Consider the following 15,775-nt stretch of genomic DNA (forward strand, 5'->3'; position numbering starts at 1 on the left):
GAAAGCCAACAATCAGCTTCTCTATACATTATCATCTTGAATTATTTTGTTCAAAGACAAAGCTCAGCATCCAAAATAAGATGTCAAACAAGAAGAAGTCAAAACAAGAAGTTTCTGGTTGAAATGAAGTTGAGGAAGACAAGTACTCCCAGCAGTGCAGACAAGCAACCAGAAGCATTATCCACAAGTGGTTAATAAATTATAAGAGAGGATGACAAGTCTGTTTAGAACAGCTAGAAGGAATTGTCTCCTCTGCTGAAGGGCACCAGGAAAGGACTCCTGCATTCCCAGAAAATGTTCCTCCCATGCAGTGAATCTCAACCCTAGCTGTAGATTGGAATCACCTGAGTAGGGTTTTTTGTTTGTTTGTTTTGTTCTGTTTCTTCCAGCTGTCCCAGAACTCCACTGCAAGCAATTAAATCAAAATTCCTGGGGAAGGACTTAGAGATCCTGAACCAACATCATTAACATCACTTAGGAATTTTTAGAAATGCAAATTCTCAAGCCCCCATTCAAGGACTACTGAAGTTTGAGAAATATAAGCTTAGATGACAAAGAAGCTTATTTTCCCTCACAGAACAGTTACAAGGCTAAAAGTCCAGGATAGCAGGGAAGACAACTCCACACAGTCAGTTGGGATCCGGGTTCCTTCCTTTCTGTTGCTCTGTGACCCCCTAGGACATTGTTAACATCTACCTGGTCAAAGCTGGACCACTCCAGGTTGCAACCTGCAGCAGCGAAAGAGAGAACTGGAAGAAAACCTATTATCCTGAGGCCTACGGCCAGAAGTCCTACACAGCGTCTCCTTTCTGAATTTAGCCACAGAACCACATCTAATTCAAAGGATGTTGGGATATCTAGTTTTGTCTAGTCTAAGAAGAAGGAAAGGACAAAGATCAGTTTCTGTGCCAGACACACTGTAGTTCAGTTCAGTGGCTCAGTCGGGTCTGATTCTTTGTGACCCCATGGACTGCAGCATGCCAGGCTTCCCTGTCCATCACCAACTCCCAGAGCTTGCTCAAAACTCATGTCCATCAAGTCGGTGACGCCATCCAACCATCTCATCCTCTGTCGTCCTATTCTCCTCCTGCCTTCAATCTTTCCCAGCAACAGGGTCTTTTCCAATAAGTCAGCTCTTCACATCAAGTGGCCAAAGTATTGGAGCTTCAGCTTCGGCATCAGTCCTTCCAGTGAATATTCAGGATTGATTTTCTTTAGGATTGACTGGTTTGATCTCCTTGCTGTCCAAGGGACTCTCAAGACTCTTCCCCAACACCACAGTTCAAAAGCATTGATTCTTCAGTGCTTAGCCTTCTTTAAGGTCCAACTCTCATATGCAACCATGACTACTGGAAAAACCACAGCTTTGACTAGACGGACCTTTGTCGGCAAAGTAATGTCTTTGCTTTTAATGTGCTGTCTAGGTTGGTCATAACTTTTCTTCCAAGGAGCAAGTGTCTTTTAATTTCATGGCTGCAGTCACCATTTGCAGTGACTTTGGAGCCCAAAAAAATAAAGTATCTCACTGTTTCCATTGTTTCCCCATCTATTTGCCATGAAGTGATGGGACCGGATGCCAGGATCTTAGTTTTTTGAATGTTGAGTTTTAAGCCAGCTTTTTAACTCTTCTCTTTCACTTTCTTTCACTTTCATCAGGAGGATCTTTAGTTCCGCTTTACTTTCTGACATAAGGGTGGTGTCATCTGCTTATCTGAGGTTATTGATATTTCTCCCGGCAAAGAAGGGAAGAACAAAGATCAGTCTCTGTGCCAGACACACTGTAAGTGCCCAATGGATGATGGCCATTATTAGAGCTATTATTATTAACAAGGATGTATGCTCCACAAGCTTAGAATACAAACACTGTTTCATCTATTCTATCCTTCTGGTAAATTCCTTGAGACCCAAAGACCTTACCAGCAGGAAACCTGGAATTCCTTCCAGGAGGCCTTTTCCATTCTTTCATCCCTAGGGCCTTTCTCAGTTCTAAAGAGAACTGAGAATGCCAGGTGAGAGAAATAACTAGAAAGTTCGACTAGCTCACCAGTACCACTGCTTTGGAGGCTACCTCATGGTGATACCAGACCTGGTCACACCTATTCCAGTGGCTGATTATCCCTGCCATGCAGATGTGTTTTTTTCAAACAGGCCACAGTCAAGCCTCCACTCCACTCATCATTTTAAGTCAAATGCATCTTCCCAGTCATCATCTCTAAGAATAAAACAATGCCTGCCTCACCCAAGTGCTGTAGAACACCCTTTCTCATAGTCCCAGGGCCCCACGAACCCCTGACCCTGAATCCAAGCTAGACATGCCCATGATGAATTCCACTCTAGGATCCTTGGTGTTCTTTCTTTCCAACAAATATCAGCCCAGTACATCAATGTCTAATGACATTAACCCTTAAAAGAGAAGAACCAGGGACTTTATTGCATTCCTTCCAGTGGATTCCTTGGCTACTTGGAAAAACTAACAACTCCTACTCAAAACTACCTCTGTATACCAAGGACTATGGTGAGGGGGCTACCTTTTTCAGATCATAAACAAAAATCTCTTAAAAATATTATCCCAAGGATAGCACATATCTACTGGCCTTACATTTTTATAACTAAGCAAAGCACTCAAGTGATTTTTCCTACTACCATAAGAAATCTGCTCCAAGGCTGTTGCTGGATATTAAAGAGGCTGCCACCATTTTAAACATCTCATTTCAGCAGTTTTCAATAATATCTAACATCCCTTCAAGGCAAGTATCATTATCACTATCTTGGTCTATAATTTTAGCAGTAGAGAGTTTAAGAAACCCCTAATTTCAATGACCACAGAGCCAGTGTTCAAAACCCCGTCTTTCTGACTAATAATAATAACTAACCTTTATTAAGCACTTTTTATTCACTGTGTACTGTGAATAATTAATAAACAGAAACCTCAATTAAACAGAGCTGAAAGACCAGACACGACTGCTCCCACACCCAGCAACCAGAGCAGAACCCGACAGGAGCAAGAACAACACATCTGCTTTCCTGGCAAGGACTCAGACAATGAAAAGCCGTGGACTCTTCACTTTCTGCAGCCCTCCCAACTTCCTTCTCCCTCCATGAAGTGTTCTCCTAGCTTTGCCGTGAAGGGACCTGCATGTTGCTCACCATCAATGTAGTCCCCAGATTGCAATTCTTTGCTGATCCTGAATAAAACCCCTTTCTGGAGAAATATCTAGCAGTCTATTTCAAATCAATATTTTAGTGACCCATATGGGAACCAGAGAAGACCCCTGATAGCTCTGGGTCTAGTGAGCAAACAGGTGTAATACTCAAAACTGAACCCATTGTCACTATTTTTCTCACCAACCTTGCAATTTAAAATATGCCTTGATCCTCAGTGCAAACGCATTCCCTTTTTCCATTTGACGATTTCCAGGTTTTACTTGGGGTCTATTTTAAAGTTTCATCTTTCTGGTTAAGGCCCTGTTTTGCATACAAGTACTCATTTAGTGCTTTGGTCTGATCTTGAGGTCAAACTATTGATTGAGTTATTTCAAATCTTAAAAGATGATGCCGTGAAAGTGCTGCACTCAATATGTCAGCAAATTTGGAAAACTCAGCAGTGGCCACAGGACTGGAAAATGTCAGTTTTCATTCCAATCCCAAAGAAAGGCACTGCCAAAGAATGCTCAAACTACTGCACAAATGTACTCATCACACACGCTAGTAAAGTAATGCTCAAAATTCTCCAAGCCAGGCTTCAGCAATACGTGAACCGTGAACTTCCAGATGTTCAAGCCAGTTTTAGAAAAGGCAGAAGAACCAGAGATCAAATTGCCAACATCCACTGGATCATCAAAAAGCAAAAAATTTTCAGAAAAACATCTATTTATGCTTTATTGACTATGCCAAAGCCTTTGACTGTGTGGATCACAATAAACTGTGGAAAATTCTGAAGGAGATGGGAATACCAGACCACCTGACCTGCCTCTTGAGAAACCTGTATGCAGGTCAGGAAGCAACAGTTAGAACTGGACATGGAACAACAGACTGGTTCCAAATAGGAAAAGGAGTATGTCAAGGCTGTATATTGTCACCCTGCTTATTACATCATGAGAAACGCTGGGCTGGAGGAAGCACAAGCTGGAATCAAGGTTGCCGGGAGAAATATCAATAACCTCAGATATGCAGATGACATCACCCTTATGGCCGAAAGCGAAGAAGAACTAAAGAGCTTCTTGATGAAAGTGAAAGAGGAGAGTGAAAAAGTTGGCTTAAAGCTCAACATTCAGAAAACTAAGATCATGGCATAAGCAGGGTGACAATATACAGTCCCATCACTTCATGGCAAATAAATGGGGAAACAGTGGAAACAGTGGCTGACTTTATTTTGGGGGCCTCTAAAATCACTGCAGATGGTGATTGTAGCCATGAAATTAAAGACGCTTACTCCTTAGAAGGAAAGTTATGACCAACCTAGACAGCATATTAAAAAGCAGAGACATTACTTTGTCCACAAAGGTCCATCTAGTCAAGGCTATAGTTTTACCAGTAGTCATGTATGGATGTCAGAGTTGGACTATAAAGAAAGCTGAGCACCGAAGAATTGATGCTTTTGAACTGTGGTGTTGGAGAAAACTCTTGAGAGTCCCTTGGACTGCAAGGAGATCCAACCAGTCCATCCTAAAGTGGATCAGTCCTGGGTGTTCATTGAAAGGACTGATGTTGAAGCTGAAGCTCCAATACTTTGGCCACCTGATGTGAAGAGCTGACTCATTTGAAAAGACCCTGATGCCAGGAAAAATTGAGGGCAGGAGGAGAAGGGGATGACAGAGGATGAGATGGTTGGATGGCATCGCCAACTCAATGAACATGGGTTTGGGGAGACTCCAGCACTTGGTGATGGACAGGGAAGCCTGGAGTGCTGCGGTTCATGGGGTTGCAAAGAGTCGGACATGACTGAGCAACTGAACTGAACTGAACTGAACTCGGGAGAAAGCTGCTTCAGATGAAACTGTGGCCATTCAGCCTTCGGCCTATTCTTCAGGAAGGAGCTATCTTCTGGAAACTGGCTGGAAAAGCCTCTGATCTGGCTACTTCTCCAGGACCAAGCTGTTTCTTTTGAATTGGCTGGTATTCAGACTTGCAAGCTGTTTGACTTGACCTGTAAGCTATTTGAACCATTTGAAAACTGTCCTTTTACATCAGAGAAAAACCTCTGAGAAATGGGATCCCAGTTACCTAAATATTTTGAGAGTGCCCCCATACACAATAAATGCAGCCAATTTTATGTCCTTTCCTCCTGCACATTTCTAACTAAAAGGGCCAATCTGACCAAAGGCAATCTAGAGTATCAAAGGCCATCATGGGGAGCTTTTTGAAATCCTCAAATTTAATTTCCTTAAAACCAAATTGGACTACAATAGCTCAAAATTTTCTGGAACTGAGTGGAATGCTTATTTCAGTTGGTATTTTGAGGTTTCCCAACATAATCAGGAATCTAAAAATTGCCTCTCTGCAAAATGAAATTTTAAGATTAACTGAGGCAAACAATTGATTTAAGAGAAATAAAATGGTTCCTGATGGCTCAGGCTCTGCTTCCAGAGCCACCTTGTCTGTCATCCTTCTGCTCTTCACATCCAGACTCTGCCACCAGTACCATCTTCCTTCTTCCCATATACACTGCCAACACCTTCTTTTCTACTTCAATTCTGCCGTATTAGTTCTCTCACCAAACCCCCTTTCTCTGAAATTCTCCCCACTCCCTTTTCTGCTGAACCTATCGGAAACTCTCCCCTTAAAATTAAGCCTCCTGGGAGTCAAGAGGCTAAGCCTTTAATTTCTTATACTCCCTGGACTAAAGCTGAACTGCAAACCATAGTCAAAGACTTTCCCAAAGTAACCAAAGATCTTCACAGATTTGCTGAGAAATGCAGCAGAGTCATTCAAACTTAGCATCCTGGTTTCTCTGACTTTTATCACCCAATTCATATGCTCATTGGTAAAGGCCAGACTCAACATTGGATGGAAGCTACTAATTGGGGAAATCCTAAAAGGTCTCTAGAATTACAACTGGGAGACCAGCCTGTTTATCATATGGTCAGGCGTACACAATTGCTAAGCGACTTCACTGAGCAATTCCTAGGGCTTTTTTAAAACCTATTGATCGGATAAGATTCAGGCTTTCACACAGAAATCTGATGAACCTGTTCATAATTACTACACTTGACTTCAGCTTATTTTTAAGGAAAACTCTGGTCTTCCCTTCAGCTGGTGAGTCCACATGGCTAGTTTTTGCTCTATTTTTATTAATGGACCAAACTGAGACCTTTTCCTTCTGGTAAAAAAAAAAAGACCAGGATGGAATAGGAAACTACCTCCACTGCAGATTTAGTTAATCTGATAAACCAGCTCTCTCGAATCCTAAATGAGTCACCTCAAAAGAAGATTGCTGAAATTCTTAATCTTCACCTTAGCAAATGAAGGCTCCTAAATGAAACCAAATCCTCCTAGTTTCTGCTATTATTGCAGAGACCTAGGGTACTGAAAAGAGATCTTTACACATTTAAGCACTTTAGGCATTTTCAGCCCTTTAACCAGCCTTTCCAATATCCTCCCAATTCTCAATGTCAGGCCTCCAAGGAATTACAGGGGATCTTCCCAACCCTCCCTTCTAGTCAGCTTGGAGAAACATTTCTCTAGACTGGGGATGCATCTCTTCCAGTCCTGACACTGGAGCCACATTCTTGGTACTCAACACCACTACTGTTAAACAGCCCTGGCCTCAGAGAATTGAAACAGTTCAAATAGCAGGAATCTCCAGTGAACCTCAGGAGGTTCCTATCTTTGAACCTATTTCCTTTTGTCTAGGCCCTTGAGAGATACATACCCTTTCCTCCTTAGTTCCTCCTCTCCTATCCATTTAATAGACCAAGACATCTCAGAGAGGTATCATGCTGGAATTTAGCTCTCCCAAAGGGGTAAGTAATTCTAGAATTTCATAGTAGTCATCAGTGTAACCAACTAGGTCGCTTAAATGACCCTTTGACATTTTATTTCCTTAATCTCTGATGATATTAGAACTGATTCCAGAAACACTGATCATCTGTACTCATTGAATCAGTTACCACTTTCCTTATGGACAAAATCTCTAAGTGACACTGGGAAAATTCACAGTGTACCTCCCACCAAGATTCAAATCTCTCTAGAATAAACCAGTACTCTTTCCAGGTGGAGCAGTGGTAAAGAATCTGCCTGTGAAGACAAGAGATGTGAGTTCGATCCCTGGGTTGGGAAGATCCCCTGGAGAAGGAAACGGCAAGCCACTCCAGTATTCTAGTCTGGGAAATCCCAAGGACAGAGGAGCCTGCCAGGCCACAGTTCATGGGGTCACAAAGAGTAGGACATGATTTAACAACTAAACAACTGTAAGTAAAAAAGACCTTCAAGGCATAAAACCCATATTAGAAGATTACAAGGCATAAGACTTCATTATCCCTTGTATTGGTCCCTGTAACACTCCCATTTTACTGGTGAGAAAACCTAAGGGCCAAAGGGAGGTTTGTCTAGGACCTCCAAGCAATAAACAACATTGTTATCCCTGGACACCTTGTTGTTCCTAACCCTCGTTCACTACTAACACCCATTCCCACCAAAGGCAAATTCTTTACTGTTACTTATGCAGTGCATTCTTTGATGATTTAGTCACTAAGTTGTGTCTGACTCTTGTGACCCCATGGACTGTAGTCTGCCAGGCTCCTCTTTCCATGGGATTCTCCAAGCAAGAATACTGGAGTGGGTTGCCATCTCCTTCTCCAGGGAATCTCCCCAACCCAGGAATCAAACCTTGGTCTCCTGCACTGCAGGCAGATTCTTTCCTGACTGAGCTACAAGGGAAGATATTTCAGTTGATGAAGTGAGCCAATACCTTTTTGCCTTCACTTGGGAAGGAGAAGAATTCACCTGGACAGTAATGCCTCAGGCTTTTACGAAGTCTTTATTTCTTGCAAATCCTGAAGGCTAATCTGGTTGATATAAAGTCCCTGAGAGCTTCCTTCTTTTGTTGCAATATGTGGATGATTTGCTTCTTTGCTCCCCTTCTTAAGCCTCCTTACAGGAAAATGGCATCCACTTGAGAAAGCTTTTCACCTTAAAGGGACATAATGTCAACAAGGAAAAATTGCAGTCTGCCCAAACCCAGATTCAATATTTAGGGTATCTGATACTAGAACAAGGGTTATACCTGGAGCCAGATAGACTTAATGGATTCCTAAGTTTCCCAAAACTCAAAACTAAACGCCAACTTAGAAAAAACTTCATGGTTGTCTTGGATTAGTTGGTTATTACTGAAATTAGATTTCAAATTTCTCTCTTACAGCCAAACCATTATGTACTTTACTGAAAAATAACAATCCAGACCTAATTTTATGGAAATAAGGAGAGACATAGCTTTCAGTGCCTTAAAGGAGAGTTTGATGAACTTACCTGCTTTGGGGTGTCTCAATTATCAAATGCCCTTTTTCCTTTTTTGTATATGGAAAGGAAGGAGGTGCCATTGGGGTACTCACCTAAAAACACAGGTTTTTATTGAACCGAGAAAGTGCCTTACTTGTTCCACTTGTCTGAAGTACAAACCAGGAAAGCCTGTTCATGTTGCTCCCTCACTTTTTACACAGCCTAATGGATCGCCCACTTGAGGTCTGGCAAATGAATTTCATACAACTTTCTCTGTCTAATGACAAGCAATTAATCTCCAAAATATACAAATAACTCATAGAGCTCAATATAAAAAAAAAAAAAAGAAATTCAATCAAAACCTGGGCAGAAGACCTAACTAGACATTTCTCCAAAGAAGACATATAGATGGCATGTGACAAGATGCTCAGCATCACTAATTATTAGGGAAAAGCAAATCAAAACTACAATGACGTCACACTGGTCAGAACGACCATCATCAAAAAATTCACAAGTGATAAATGCTGGATAGGGTGTGGAGAAAAGGGAACCCTCTTACACTATTGGTATGAATGTAAATTGATACAGTCACTATGTATAACAGTATGTAGGTTCTCTAAAAAGCTAAAAACAGAATTACATTTAGGTTGCTTCCATATCATTGCAACCCCACTCCTGGGCATATATCCAGAGAAAACCATAATTCAAAAATGCACATGTACCCCAATGTTCATTGCAGCACTGATATGGAAGCAACCTAAATGTCCATCAACAGAAGAATGGATACAGAAGATGTGCAGAAATACAATGGAATATTACTCAGCCATAAATATGAACAAAACTGTGCAATTGGCAGAGATGTGCACAGACATCTGTCTGATGAATATAAATATATTTGAGTCAAGGCCTGTATGTTTTCATACTGGACTAAAGCCTTTTCTTTCAGTCCACTGCCTCTCTTGTGGCTAAAGTCCTTTGGAAAAGATTACCCCTACCTGGGGAACTCCTCTAAAACTTCATAGTGATTGAGGAATCCATTTTACTGGCCACATACTTCAAAGAGCCTGCACTGTTTTTTCTGGTTCAAAAACACTTTTGTTATCCTTATCACTCCCAATCCTCAGGTTTTTCAAACATACTAATGGCATTATTAAGACTCAGTTGGAAAAAAGAAAAGACTCAATTGGGGACTTCCCTGTAACTGAGGATAAGAATCCACCTGCCAGTGAGCATACACAGGTTTGATCCTTAGTCCAGGAAGATTCCACATGCCACAGAGCAACTAACCCACAACTACTGAAGCTCGCACCCTCTAGAGTCCACGAGCTCCAACCACTGAACCTGTGTGCCACAACTGCTGAAGCCCAAGCGCCCTAGAGCCTGTGCTCCACAGCAAAAGAAGCCACCACAATGAGAACAATGAGAAGCCTGTGCACTGCAACAAAGAGTAGCAGCAAAGACCCAGCACAGCCAAAAATAAATAAATTTTTTAAAAAGACTCAATTGGCAAAATTTGTAAAGGCCCTCCAAATATCTTGGTCAAAAGCATTGCCATTGTTGTTGTTGTTCAGTCACTACGTCGTGTCCCACTCTTTGTGACCCCGTGGACTGCAGCACGCCAGGCTTCCCTGTCCTTCACTATCTCCCAGAGTTTGCCCAAATTCATGTCCATTAAGTCTGTGGTGCTATCTAACCATCTCATCCTTTACAGCCCTCTTCTCCTTTTGCCTTCAATCTTTCCAGCATCAGGGTCTTTTACAGTGAGTCAGTTCTTCACATCAGGTGGCCAAAGTATTGGAGTTTCAGCTTCAACATCAGTCCTTCCAGTGAATATTCAGGACTGATTTCCTTTAGGAATGACTTGTTCAGTCTCCTTGCAGTCCAAGGGACTCTCAAGAGTCTTCTCCAGCACCACAGTTTGAAAGTATCAATTTTTCAGCTCTCAGCCTTCTTTATGGTCCAAAATCTCTCACATCCATACATGACTACTGGAAAAACCATAGATTTCACCAGACGGAATTTTGTCGGCAAAATGATGTCTCTCCTGTTTAATATGCTGTCTAGGTTTGTCGTGGCTTTCCTTTCAAGGAGCACGCATCTTTCAGTTTCATGGCTGCAGTCACTGTCCATAGTGATCCTGGAGCCCAAGAAAAGAAAATCTGTCACTGTTTCCACTTTTCCCCTTCTATTAATATTTGCCATGAAGTGATGGGACTGGATGCCATGATCTTAGTTTTTTAAATGTTAAGTTTTAAGCCAGCTTTTTCAGTCTCCTCTTTCACCCTCATCAAAAGGTTCTTTAGTTCATCTTCCCTTTCTGCCATTAGAGTAGTATCATCTACATATCTGAGGTTATTGGTATTTCTGCTGGTAATCTTGATTCCAGCTTGTGATTTATCCAGCCTGGCATTTCGCATGATGTACACTGCATAGAAGTTAAATAAATAAAGTTAAATAAGTTAAATAATAATAATAATAAATAAAGTTAAATAAATAAATAGCAGGGTGGCAATATAGAGCCTTGTCATATTCCTTTCCCAATTTTGAAATGGTCAGTTGGTACCTCTTCAGTTCTAACTACTGCTTCTTGATCCGCACACAGGTTTCTCAGGAGGCAGGTAAGGTGATCTGGTATTCCCATCTCTTTAAGAATTTTCCAGTTTATTGTGATCCACACAGTCAAAGGCTTTCACATAGTCAATGCCAGATGTTTTCTGAATTCCCTTGCTTTCTCTATGATCCAATGAATGTTGGCAATTTGATCTCTGGTTCCTCTGCCTTTTCTAAACTCAGCTTGTACACCTGGAAGTTCTCAGTTCATGTACTGCTGAAGCCTAGCTTGAAGGATTTTGAGCGTAATCTTGCTAACATGTGAAATGAGCACAATTGTACAGTAGCATGAGGATTCTTTGGCATTGCCTTTCTAAAAATTCCCTGATAGCTCAGTTGGTAAAGAATCCGCCTGCAAAGCAGGAGACCCTGGTTTGATTCTTGGGTTGGGAAGATCCCCTGGAGAAGGGAAAGGCTACCCACGCCAGTATTCTGGCTTGGGTCACAGAGTCAGACTCAACTGAGTGACTTTCACTCCCCACTTCCTTGGGATTGGAGCAAAAACAGACCTTTTCCAGTCCTGTGGCCACTGCTGAGTTTTCCAAATTTGCTGACATATTGAGTGCAGCACTTTTACAGAATTATCTTTTAGGATTTGAAATAGCTCAGCTGGAATTCCATCAGCTCCACTAGCTTTGTTCATAGTGATGCTTCCTAAGGCCCACTTGACTTCACACTCCAGGATGTCTGGCTCTAGGTGAGTGACCACACCATCATGGTTATCTGGTTTGCCAAGATTTTTTTTTGTATAGTTCTTCTGTATATCCTTTCCACTTCTTCTTTTTTTATTTTTTAATTTATTTATTTCTAATTAAAGGAGAATTGCTTTACAATATTGTGTTGGTTTCTGCTACACATCAACATGAACCAGCCATAGGTATACATATGTCACCTCCTTCTAGAAACTCCCTCCTACCTCCCACACCATCCAACCACTCTAGGTTGTCACAGAGTTGCTACCTCTTCTTAATCTCTTCTGCTTCTGTTAGGTCCTTACCATTTCTGTCCTTCATCACATTACCATTAATGTTTCTAAATCTCAGATTCACACCTTTTGGAACTCATAAAGTCTCTCCTGAGATAGTCACATGGTACCCAATGCACCTGACTCCTGCTTCTTTTAACCCACAACTGATAAGAGATAGTCTAATATTGCAAAGGCCTAACTACTTCTATTAAAAAGTTGTCAGGAGATAAAGACCTTAAGCATCACATCTTGCAACCTAGAGGTTTTGTGTATTAGAAAAGATACTTCCAGATGAACCTTCTTCAATCTTGCTGGAAAGGCCCCTTTCAGATACTGCTAAGTGATCCACATGTCACCAAATTCCAGGAAATAAACTCTTGGATTCGCGCAAAATACATAAAGAAAGCAATGAACTGTGACTGGAACTGCACATCATCTGGTGACCTGAAAGTAAAGATTTTCTTGAATTGAAGCAGAAGACAACTGACGGTACAGCTTCCCCAAGACTTTCAGAGGGCAAGTTTGTTGCCAGACTTTGATGATTATACACTTCAGATGATCTCTAATGTCTATAATCTTGATAACACACCTCTGTGTGTGCTAAATCACTTCAGTCACGTCCAACTCTGTAAGACCCTATGGACTGTAGCCCCCCAGGCTCCTCTGTCCATGGGTTTCTCCAGGCAAGAATATTGGAGTGGGTTGCCATGCAACCAGGGGATCTTCCCAACCCAGGGATTGAACCCATGTCTCATGTCATTGGCAGGTGGGTTCTTTGCCCCTAATGCCACTTGGAAAGCTCCTCCTAATAACATATGGACTTTAGATAAAAAGTGCCTGAGCGTTCACCCTTCTAATGTGATCTTAATAAGTTTCCAATCTGTTCACATTCCCTCCAACTTGACACATCTTTCTTAACACTGAGAGACAAAAAGCCACTAAAACTTGAAAATTTGACTCTTGATCAGGAGTGCTTTCAGAGAAAGATCTTGATCAAAAGGGGAAAATATAAAAACTTAATAAACAGGAACCTCAGTTAAATAGATTAAGGAGACCAGAAGAGGGAGCTCCCAGGTCCTGCAATGACAGCAGAGCTCAACAGGAACAAGAATGACTTTTCTTTTTTCCTGACAAGACTCAGTCAATGAGAAGCCATGGACTTTGTTTATAATAACGCTCCCAACTTCCTTCTCTCTATAAAAGCATTCTCCTTCTCTTGTCATGTAGAGGTCTGTACATGGCTTGTCATGGTTGCAGTGACAAAATTGTAACTCTCTGCCAATCCTGAATAAACCCATCTTTGCTGGAAAAATATCGAGCAGTCTACTCATTTCAGGTCAACACTGCTTTTAAAAACTTTTTAAAAATAATTTACATACAGGAAAGTACAGAAATCACAAGTGCACAGCTTGGTGAATTTTCACAAACTGAGTACATCCACATAGTCAGTACCCACAGCATAAAAGCCGGCATATCCAGCACCCCCAGATACTCTCCTCATGCTACTTTCTAGTCATTCTCCCCAACTAGGGCAATCATTATCCTATTTTCTAGTTTTGCCTGGTTTTGATCTTTACATGAATGGAATCATACAGTATTTTCCTTTTCACATCTGGTTATTTTCACTTTTTACTATGTTTGTGAGATTCATCCATGTTGTTACATGTTATAATATTCTATTATATACATAAAATGGAATTTATTTATCCATTGTACTATTGGTGGGCATTTGGGTAGCTTCTAGTTGGGGTTATTATAAACCATGCTGCTATGAACATTCCAGTAAATGTCCCTTGGTAAATACCTGTACTCATATCTATTGGATATGTACCTAGAAGCAGAACATAGTGTATGCAGTGTTCTACTGGTAGATGCCGTCCAGATACTATGTAAGTACTTCACATGTATTAACTATTTTAATCCTCATAAGTCCCCAAAATGTAGATACTATTATTAGCCTCAATTTATACAGATGAGGACATAAAGACATAGAGAGATTAAATAGATTAAATAGCAGAACCAGTAAATGAATGAATTTTATTTATAATAAACAGGGTTTAAATTCAAGAGTTTTAGGTCCAGAGCCTGTACTCATAACCTTCAATCTATACTGTTAAGCTGAGATTTCGTCTAGAACTATACCATTCTTTTATTTTGCTAACTAATTTTCCTTTACCATGCACTGATACAAAAATTAAAGCACACACATACATATGCATATAAGATAACCCTAGGAATGATGGATAACTTCTTTGATATCATTGATATAAAACCAGCTATAAGCTGGTCACTTATTTATATACAAGCATTATTACTTGTACATGTTACTACTTATATGTTACTACTTATATCATTACTTATTACTTATATACAAGCTGGTCATTTTGATATATACAAGTTGTGTGTATATACGAAAAGTTCAGATAAACCAAGGATTATTTTTTTTATTTCTGATGGAATTAAAAATATAAGATAGGCAAGACATCCTCAGTTACATACCCAGTTATCAAACATTCTATATTAACTGGAAAACTGAAGAGTCATACTTATCCCAGCTTCCTACAGCAAGTGGTAGTTTTACACACTAAATCACTCAATATATTATATTATTTGTGCTAAGTGTTTTGAGGGGATGCACACTGGGAAAGTATACATGGGGTGAACACATTCCCCATCTGAAAAGGCTCTCCCATTCTTATAAAGGACATTAGCGAGAACTGTGACACACGAGAAGTACCAAAACATGGTTATAAGGCTACAGACTCACAAGGAGATGTGGACCACTTCTCACTCATAGATCAGAGGAGACTGAAATGGTGACATTCTGACTGAGTCAAGAAAGACTGATACGATTTCTCCAAAAAAAAGGCAGTTGGGTCAGGAGGGGGTAATAGAAAGAACAAATGGACAGATACAGAAGGGCACCAAATTCTTCTGGAAAACAGCCCAAAGTGGAGTATGTTGGGAACCAGAGCATGCCCTGGGCAGAAAACCTCACCACTAATGTTTACCGAGCACCAACTGTGTGTTCTCTCATCTGACCCTCACAGCAGCCCAGGAAGGAAGGCACCGTGATTCCCTTTTACAAGTGAGGGTACAGGGACATAAAAAATGAAGCTAATGTGTCTAAGGCCACAGCACTTCCAAGTGCCGCAGACAGAGCCTTCAGGTCCAAAGCCCCGTCTGCTGCCTCCTGCCAGGGACAATGGACCTGAGGGGGAACAAGGAGCCTTCCAGGCTGAGGACCTGGGACTTCACATGGAAAGCAATGTAAGACCATCAGAGAGTTACTCAGAGGGGCATCCCTGGTGGTCCAGTGGTTAAGAATCTGCCTGCCAACTCAGGGAACTGCGGCTCAATCTCTGGTCCAGGGAGATCCCTCATGCCACAAGGCAGCTGGGCCTGCACTGCCCGTGTGTCCTAGAGCCCACTAGCAGTCCCTGCTCTCAGCAGCTGGAGAGAGCCCTCTTGCAGCAGTGGAGGCCCAGCACAGCTATAAATAAATACAAAAAAACAGGTTTAAAGAGAGTTAGTAAGAAACAGGATATAATCAGAGCAGCGCTCTAAGAACAGAATGCAGCGAACTGTAGGTCACCACTTACTAGGAATCAATTGAAGTAGGTTTTGACTAGCACTTTTTCCCAAATAAAAGGATAGAACAGAATGGAATGGAATCAAATAGAATAGGAAATACCAGAATACATCTCACATCGATTAAAATATAATTTCATAAAACTTTTGTCTCATTTTAGATGGATAACA

The 15,775-nt window shown here is 41.1% G+C and overlaps 1 long non-coding RNA gene across 2 annotated transcripts in view; it reads right to left on the reverse strand.

Annotated features, from left to right (window-relative positions):
• The window catches only part of LOC122451064, an 84,031-nt gene that overhangs the window by 60,594 nt on the left and 7,662 nt on the right, over window positions 1–15,775 (reverse strand). The window contains exon 2 of one of the 2 annotated variants that reach the window (XR_006272298.1): window positions 7,910–8,130. The exons of the other annotated variant lie outside the window; for it this stretch is intronic. This is a non-coding gene — a long non-coding RNA (uncharacterized LOC122451064). The remainder of the gene's footprint in view (window positions 1–7,909; window positions 8,131–15,775) is intronic. 2 annotated transcript variants of the gene reach the window in all.

The sequence above is a fragment of the Cervus canadensis genome, chromosome 12 (assembly GCF_019320065.1).
Source record: "Cervus canadensis isolate Bull #8, Minnesota chromosome 12, ASM1932006v1, whole genome shotgun sequence".
In the NCBI taxonomy this organism is placed as follows: domain Eukaryota; kingdom Metazoa; phylum Chordata; class Mammalia; order Artiodactyla; family Cervidae; genus Cervus; species Cervus canadensis.